Here is a 9,290-nt window from a genome sequence, read left to right on the forward strand (position 1 = left end):
ACCTGTAATTCAGTGAAAGCTTCCTCAAGTTTAGATCTAAAATATCATCACAAAGCACCTGACCCTAGCGATTTCATTGCCTTCATTAGGCTCTGCATTATGGTGAGATGAATGTAACTATGATGCAATGTATTTGTGGTAATATAACTGTACCTTTTGTTTCTGGGGTCAGGGCAATACTGTCTCACAGCCTATGCTCAAAGACAAAATAAGTGATTCAAAGATCTGATGTTAGATCAATTGTGTGCATGAGTTTGCACTGATTATGAAGGAGCATTCATCTTTAAAGCTTCCTCTTATGAGATAGCTCTGTATCCTCCTTCCCCCAGCTCTGGTATGAGCACTGTGTCACTTTACTCAGACACCACAAAGCACTGAGAACAGGTGGCCTTAAACTGGAAGAAACTGATCTGAAATATATGGACCATGCACAATCCAAGTTGGTTTGTGAATAATTATAAATCAGAAACAATATCAAATCCACTGGTGAACGACCCAGACACACAGAAAACAAACAAACAAAGACTGAAATTCATCAGCTAAAGTTTTTTTCATACAAGCAGCTCACCCAGGTCTATTAAAGCTGCTGGAGAAATCTCATAGAAGAAACCCATTAAGCACTTCAAGTGTGTTATTTTCACTCTGGGCTCAGAGAGTCTTTTTCTGTGTCATTGCACTGGTCCCGCTCAGATGAAACAAGCAAATATAGAAATATTGGCAGCTTTCATACTTGCTTTTTGTCCCAAGCCCAGCGGGTGAACAGCCCTGAATTTCCTTGTTTGTAAGCTTTTCTAAATGAGCCTAAAGGGTCTTGCTCATGAAGGTTGAAATATCTGGCAAATAGCAACAGCTCAAGACTGTAGCTTATAATTAGAATTGCTTGAGCCAGTTCAGAAACAGTGAATCGAGCCAGAACTTAGACCATTGAAAAATCCCTCCATTTCAAATAAGGATCCTTTAGATAATGAAAGATGTTACATTTAAAAGTTCAAATGCAGCAAAATATTATTGGTAGCATTTTCTTTTCAAATCATGAGTTCTGATCTCCAGCCATGATTTACTATTCATTTTGTGTCATCTGTGAAAGAGACAGTTTTCCTGGAGAAGTAAGCTGCAAATTACTAAATTTGCCATTGTGTCTCAGAGAAGAATCGGGTTGGACAGAATAGAAATAAGATGAATATGAAAAGAGGAGTAACATAATAAAGATTAATTCAGTGAACTTGAATCAGAGAGGGAGCACGGCATTCCAAATTTTGAAAAATAAACAAACAAACAAAAAAAAAAAAGAAAGAAAGAAAGAAAGAAAAAGAACAACACCTGAAGTAAAACAAAAGGAAAAAAAATCAGATTTGGCAACATTAATCAAGCTGAGGGATAGGAACAAAGATGGAGGATCTGCTGAGATTTGAGAATGCAAGCAGGAATTTAGGGGGAAAAAAAACACTGAAAAATATTTTATTTGTTTTGTCTCCAAAAACTGTTTTTGACTGTGGAGCTCTAAGAAGCAAAATTTCCATAGAAAGGTAAAGTTTATAATCTTCTCTCACAGTTCAATTTAGTTAAACTAAATTTAAAGCAAAAATGTTTTAACTAATACATTTCAGCTATTAAAAGTCTTTCCTGAGTTTTGTTTCCACAAAGGAATAAGCATCTATATTACTTTACACCTTTGCTATTTCATTAACACAGATGATTGTTGGATCTGGGTTTTAAAACTTTTTTTAATCCAAACAGAGCTAAAGAGAGATATTGTACAGCTTGAAAGTAACTATATCCAAATGCTTTATGGAGATCAAACAACAAGCAGAAAAATGAAACATATTAACATAGACATAACAAAGGCTCTCCCTAGGTTTGAATGATTTCTCTGTTTTCTCTTATTTCTGAACTTTAATACAATTTATTGCAATGTACTCCTTTCAGCTGAATTGGAAGCACCATTTTTGCCGTCATTTGCTCTGCCTTTTGGCATGATTAAGGAAGTATAAATATATAAAAATGGATAGATAACAAAATAATTAATGAAATTACAATTTCAGGTTTCAAAAAGATGATCTCTCACAGTCACTTTGTGTTTTACTGAATCATCTTCATTTACTGCCATGAAATTTGAGGCCAAATTCTACAATAAATGAATATACAAAGTTTCATTTAATGCAGACTGCTTAATCACATTATAAAGGTCAGCAATGAAAAATCAGTGCATGTTAGTTCCTCATTTACCTTTTTGGTACATAGTCTTCAAAAAATGCCTATGCTAGCCCTAACTACTTTCACATTTCCTTTGAAAACTGTGAAAGAGAAAAAGATTAATGTTTGAAATCTTCTTGAAACATAATTGTAATACTTTTCATACTTTATATATTTGGCTAATAGATGCAGTCAACTGATGAATATATACAGTGATAAACAGGAATAGTATTTAATCCATTCACTATCTACAAGTCACAATGAAAAAATTGTTTCCAGAAGCAACACTATCACTGCTAGCCATGGGGTTCATTATATTTAGAGTTAAAATAATTTATGTCATTTATCTGAAACTCACAGAACACACATAGTCTTTAGAAGCACTTGTTTAGAACTGTCTCTGCACTTTATATTCTAATGCTTCATTATAATATGATTTGTGAATTCACAAAACTTCAAGCTCATTTCCTGAGCTATGCTTGCAGTCGCCTCCAGCTTTCTGAGAATTCAGAGGAGACTCTGCTGAAGGACTAAATCCACTTTGATGGCATGGCTCTTGTTTTGTTCACAGCAAAAGTCACAGGTATGCTGCTGTACACACACTTAGGGGACTGGATAACATGCAATGCATAGGAGAAACCGTGTGTGTGGGGAGGGAATATATTTTCTCTTCTCAGCAACAGATACATGGTGGCAACAATAAAAGTTGAAAGCGGTTAGCAGTGCAGTGGCTCATCAGACTGGAACACTGATCTCATTTCCTGCAAATCATTTTCCCCACATGCCTAATGGTTTGATCATCACTCATTTTTAAAAAAATTACCTAACCATGAAAAAGCCTGAATCTCTATTTATAGTGAATAAACTCTAAGGAAATAGGGTTTAAGTATTTTACACATCTTCTGAAAACCCTTCTAATCCCTACTCATCAAGAAAAGGTTTGTTGTGAAAACCCTCTGTATAAGCTGCATCCCTTACAATGGTTGCCTTGGTAAAAATGTAGAAAGACCAAGTCATAAACATAGCTGAAATGGTGGACAATTTTTTGATTATTAAAGGTGATACCATCTTTGTCCAAGAAATAACACTGCCACTATTAGCAATGGTAGTTGTATTCAGGGTAGGGAGAACAGTGAAGAATAATCTCATGTCACTTCTGGTCAAGTACCTCTCTTCTTAGACTACATATTTTCTGGACAGTTTATACTCATTGATAAAGAGTAAACAAAAAATCTCAGTCCCTCAGACTGAAATCTCCTATTTCTCCAATATTGTCTTCTCTGACCTATTCTCAGATGTTCTGAGAGGACGATTCTGTTCCTCCTCCTGAACAGAGAGTTGCACTTCTTGCTAGCAGTGTAATATATGAGATCTCTAAATTTTATTTTTCTGCAAATTCATGCACATCTTTCTGCCATTCCAGATGATATTCAAGCACAGTAAGACTTTCACTGAGTTGAAACCTTTTATTTCAGTTGAGCTATAAAATGAACATCTAACTCATTGAGAAGTTTCCTTATGTTCTGTTGGAAAGTATCTGCCCATACAACATCTGAATAGTAACAGTTTGTGTGTCCCATCCAAAGAAATCCAGCAGTGAATATAGTTAGAATGGAATTAATAAATACAATCAAATTCTGGCAGTTGTCCAAGTACAGCGTATCATACTTGCTACTGTTCATGGCATGCACAATGCAATGTTGGAAATAAAATTTAGGATTTGTAAAATAGGGTTGAAAATCTCTTGCTGTCATTCTATCTCCCATAGTAAATTAGGTACTGATATTTTGATATATTGAAATTTTAAAGCCTCTATATTAATTATTTACAAGGCTGCTTTGGTTTTTGATTATGTGTATTCTTAAAAGTAATAGTAACACTTACCCTACCCTACAAGGATCTCAAAGGATGTTTCAAAAGAAAATAAGTACCATTATCTCCACATTAGATAGAGAAACTGAGGTAGGAACAGGATGTATTAATACCCCCATGGCACTACCTAAAGTTTGCCTCCTAAAATTTATGCTCATCTTCTTGCTGAGTATCATTGCCCCCATAATTTTTTTTCTAAGCAATCTATGTCTTTCAGTACATTATTTGTCACTATGAGTGTTTGCAAAACACTGGTTGATCACTGTGCAGTCACTGTTTGCAGCCTTTGTCCTAATCTCCCTGCAGTCCTTTCAGACATAACTGCCTCGTATCATATTCACAAGCCACAGAAACTCGTATCAGAGAAGCACAGACCTATGAAATACATCATAATATGCATCTGGTATTACCATTGTGGAACTCGGTAATTGGCAATTGTGGAACTTGAAACTGTGGAACTTTTCACAGGAAACAAAAGCTCTTGATGATTCCTACAGTTAGTAGAGTGCTTTCTCATTGGCAGCACTGGATGAGAAGGATCTCTGAGGTGGCACAAGGCATAGAGGGAAAATTTATACAGGAGGAGTGCAGAGACTCTCGTAACACAATCACAGTGATTAGCTTTGTCAAACATAATTCTAAGAACCAAATTATGTAGAGAAATGTTTTGTTAGCACCTCTGCAGAACAGCAAAGAATTATATTTTACCTGAAAGAGATTTTCACCTCTTAAGGAATTTCAGTGTACATTTTCTGAAAAGCTGAGGTAAATAGCAGTGCACCTGTCAATGACATGAAAAAGAGTCATTTCACTGTATGATAATTAACAGATAAACATCACAACTTGTGGTCTTCTGTTTTTTAAATTCAATCGAAAAATAATATTTGCATGGTATCTTCATGTTTCTTCTGCACAGCTAGTATTTTAACACCACACAGCATATTGCTTTCTATTGGTATCTTACTATCTTTTCAATAGGATTCATGGCCAGAGAAATTACCAGAACTGCCATTTTGAATAATAAAAATGTCAAAGGTGTTTTTAGAGTTGGAGACATTGAAAGATGTGTTTGTTTGCTTATTTTTTTCTTAATAGCTGAGTAGTTTTTTGAAAACTCTGATTACAACATGTGAGATTTTAACTTCAAATACCATTTCACACAATTTTAAAATGAAATTTCAAATTTAAATAGCTTAATCAATGAATATATCACCTTGTATATCTAAGAGAATTTACAGCAGACCTTGTCTATCACCTACCTTGACAATATTAGTGACAGCAAAAAAAAATTATTTTAAAAAATCGGTAATTTTATAGTTGATCTAATGGCCTTTCTCCCTCTCAAATATAGGTCACTGCAGCCATCAATTAATCATAGCATCATGCAAATTATTTAATGGTCTCGTATGCAATAAGCCTTTTCTCATAGTTTTCAAATTAAGATCCTGGCAGCAAGAGGAATATTCTAGGGATGCATCACTGTTTCCTTACCCTGCCCTTGTACTCTTTACTACACATCTACTCCTAACCATGGTTTCATTTGGAATATAAGGATGGACAGAATTAATATGATCTGGTACTGCTGTTCTTATTAGAGAGGATTATAATAGAGACAGCAAATTGTTAAGCAGTATCAGTACTGATCTCTCTCTGTCAATGATACCAAGAACTGAACCAGATCTGAACTGCTAAAAGTTAGTTCTCTACAAATGGCTTGAAGCATGCTGGGAGGAGAGGTAACTAACATAAGCTCTACCATCATAAATACTTTTCTTGTCCTGTGAAAAAAGCAAGCTTTCAAACTGTCATTTTGCAAGAACATCAAATACATGTACTTTCACACTGAGGAGAGAAATTTCAGCACAAGTACATGGAATTAGTTATTTTGTGAGATTATTTGTGTACATATACAGTAACCATGGCTTGGTAATCTATAAGGTGTAACTGGTATAACATAAAATAATAAACATTCTCTAAACAGAGACTTTAAAACCAATCCCACATAAGAATGCCAACAAGACAGTCTGTCAATACACCTGAAAGTCAATAACATCATGCTGTATTCTGCTGTTAAAAATAAAATAATTCAGAGATAAAGGTAGTATGCTCATCATTTGTTCTGCATCTGCAAATGCAAAGACAACTAGCCCCAACAGCTCAAATGCCCTCAGCTTTGACCCTCAGGTCTGAGAAGAGTTGGTTCCTACACAAGCAAGACCCAGGGTTGGAGCTACAAGGGTGCTTTGAGCTGGAGCACAGGTCCAGCTGTGATTCTATGAGGAGCATATGCAGAATCCTCTGTCATTGCTTCAGGAAATGACAAGGTTTTGGCATCATAATTTAACATTGCAGTGTGGTCTCAATCATTTTGTATAACATTGTTTTACCATTGTCTTGACATAGTAAAGTGGTCTCCATAGACTTACACTGGCATAATTTTGCCATCGTCTTGACACTGTAATACAGTCTCTATAGACTTGAATTGAATTTTTGTCATTGCCTTGAAATTGTAATGTCCTCTTCCCAGGCTTGTCTTCATAAGCACATCCTCACCGTTATGTCATCCTCATTCTGAAACCACTGGGCACTTTTTCTATTAAACTTCAAAAAAGATACTGCTTGAAAGCTGATCCTTGCATGCAATCAGTGACTATTTTAAAGCTCCTATCATTGTTTTACAGAGTTTGAAAGAATTTGTCAAATCAGAAGTTGTTCCAAGAAAATCCAACCCCTAGCATGCTGAAAGAATATGAAAATACACTAGGCATTTGTTCATTTAAGTTCAATATTTTCTGCTTTTAGGAGCATCTTAAGTTAGGCCAGGTCATAATGGTTTTGACTCTGTAGGTCTGCTTAGAACCCTTGATAAAACAGCATGAATTGATTAAACTAATTATGCTTTTCAAAAACACTGAATGTTTGCAGCTCAAGGTCACTTCAGTCCTCTGGTTTATACGACGACCAACCAAGAATTTTATGTCTTATGTTGGATAAGATCTGTTCAGGACAATTTCATTTTAAGGATTGCTATTACTGGTCCCTCTTCTTAATAGTAAAATACTGAACTAACATAGCCATTTTAGTTCTCCTGAACAAAAAGCACAAATCAAAGCACATTCCTTCCTTCATCAAGATGACAACAGCATTGCACATGTAAATTCTTTCTGAATTTTTTTCCTCTTTTTAAAAAGTGCCATTTGAGTCTTTTTTCTTGCAGTGTCAAGCATATGGTGAAATAATACTTTAAAGAAGAAACAGTGCTCAATATTTGCAGAATAATTACAGGAAAGTGATGCTGACTATGGGATTAGGAAATTCTTTGCTTGTTTCACCAACATAAGGTATTTGACTCTTAGTGATGGTGCTATGCAGGGTCAGGAATTGGACTCTACAGTCCTTGGGGATCTTTTCCAACTCAGCTTATTCCATGATTCTGTGGTTTCTAAAGGAAGGTGTTTCCTTTCTAAAGGATGCTTTCTTTACACTCTTATAGAACATGAGGCAAACTGATTTATACCTTGGGAAATCTAGAGAAACTCATTTGTAATCAGTCAACTGACCTGATTGTCAACATACTGTTACTCCTCTTCCTCACTGTGCCCTGAAGCATATTGTTACAGAAATGTAGGGAATTCTTCACTGAACTCCAGCTGAAAGAAACATCTTTAACATGACAAAGTATAACATTTTTAGGAACATTAAGCTCAGCACAATATTCATACAATCTTTTCGTTTGAAGGTGCAGGTGAAATGGCTTTTGCTTTACTAGTAACAAATTGCAGGCATAGAAGAGGAGTGAAGTTAATTTTAATGATGTATGAAATGATTAATGTCATCAGGACTAAAGAGACTTTGTCTGATGATTTGGAATGCAGAAATGATAGAACAGAATACTGACATTCACCAGTTGATGGTGTATTTTAATTAAAACTGAAAAGTAATAAGGTGGCACCCTGTGTTAGAAAGGGTGAGTCAGACACCTAAACACAGGTGCTCAGGATCATCCAGAAATGCTTGGGTGCTCTGGCTGTACCCACTCTGCACACTCTGGAATGGTACAGACTTCCTGCAGGTCTTATCTTCTATCTGCCAGCTCTTGCAGAAGCCTTGCAATAACCCAAAGCACTCAAATGGCCCCAGATACTTGTGTTTGTGCATCTAAATCACATCCTGGAACCTAAATTAAATTTAGATTATTTGGGCTTTCACTGACTTATGTCAGTGAAGTGAAAACAGCAGGAGTAATGTTAATGGGCTTTTGATAGCATGTAAATGCTGCTTGTGGCAAGCACAATGTATGCAATTTGCCTACTAAAGGTGGTGCAAGATATTTTTAACAGGACTTTAGAATCAAGCTAAATGAAAGAAAATAGTTGAAAATGATAAAATAAAAGGTGTGTCAGGGAAAAAAAAAGCAGTCAGGACAATTTTAGTCATTTTCCTGTTCTTTTAAAAACCTCGATGATACAGCAACGATTTGACCTAAAACCTGTCCTTTCTCTCAGAACTTAACATTCACTTTCCTCTGTATCAAAATAGCATTTGTCATAATAAGATGCAAAGTAACTGAATGCTATGTAACACAACATGACACAATACAGTTAACAGAACACATTTAAAGAACAACACTTTTATTCTCAAATCAGATAGCCACCGTCATTTCGGAGAACAGGTATCTAATTATAAGTATGTGTGTGGACTCATGCAGAGCAGACAATGAGATGTCTTGGCTACTTGCAAACCAGCAGATACTGTGGTTCACTGAATTTCCAGATTATTTGAGGGCAGTTTGTCACATCTCTAGATATTTTTTTAATGAGTTCTTTTTGCATTTACCAAGCTCCATGTTCATTGTTTTGTAAAATACTATTTGTTCAATTCCTGTCTAATACTGCTGAACTTTTCCAAGCAAAATTAGCTAGAGTCTGAGGAAATATATATATATATATACACACAAATTTATATGTATATACAAAATTTAGCCTTGCAAAGATTTTCTACGGACAAATTAGACCAATAGCAGCAAATTTACGGTGTTGAATTGAAACATCATAACAAGAAAGATGACCGGAATTATCCACTTAGTTCAAGTAGTGGCAAAATAGGACACCAGAGAGAAATTTATGGTAGTTTCTACAATACCTATTATCCTATTTAGGCCCTGATCCTATAATTGGGTTTGCCCAAGTGGATCTGATTGCAGGACAAGAGCTATATATCGTATG

The sequence above is a fragment of the Erithacus rubecula genome (genome assembly GCF_903797595.1).
Source record: "Erithacus rubecula genome assembly, chromosome: 6".
Taxonomy (NCBI): domain Eukaryota; kingdom Metazoa; phylum Chordata; class Aves; order Passeriformes; family Muscicapidae; genus Erithacus; species Erithacus rubecula.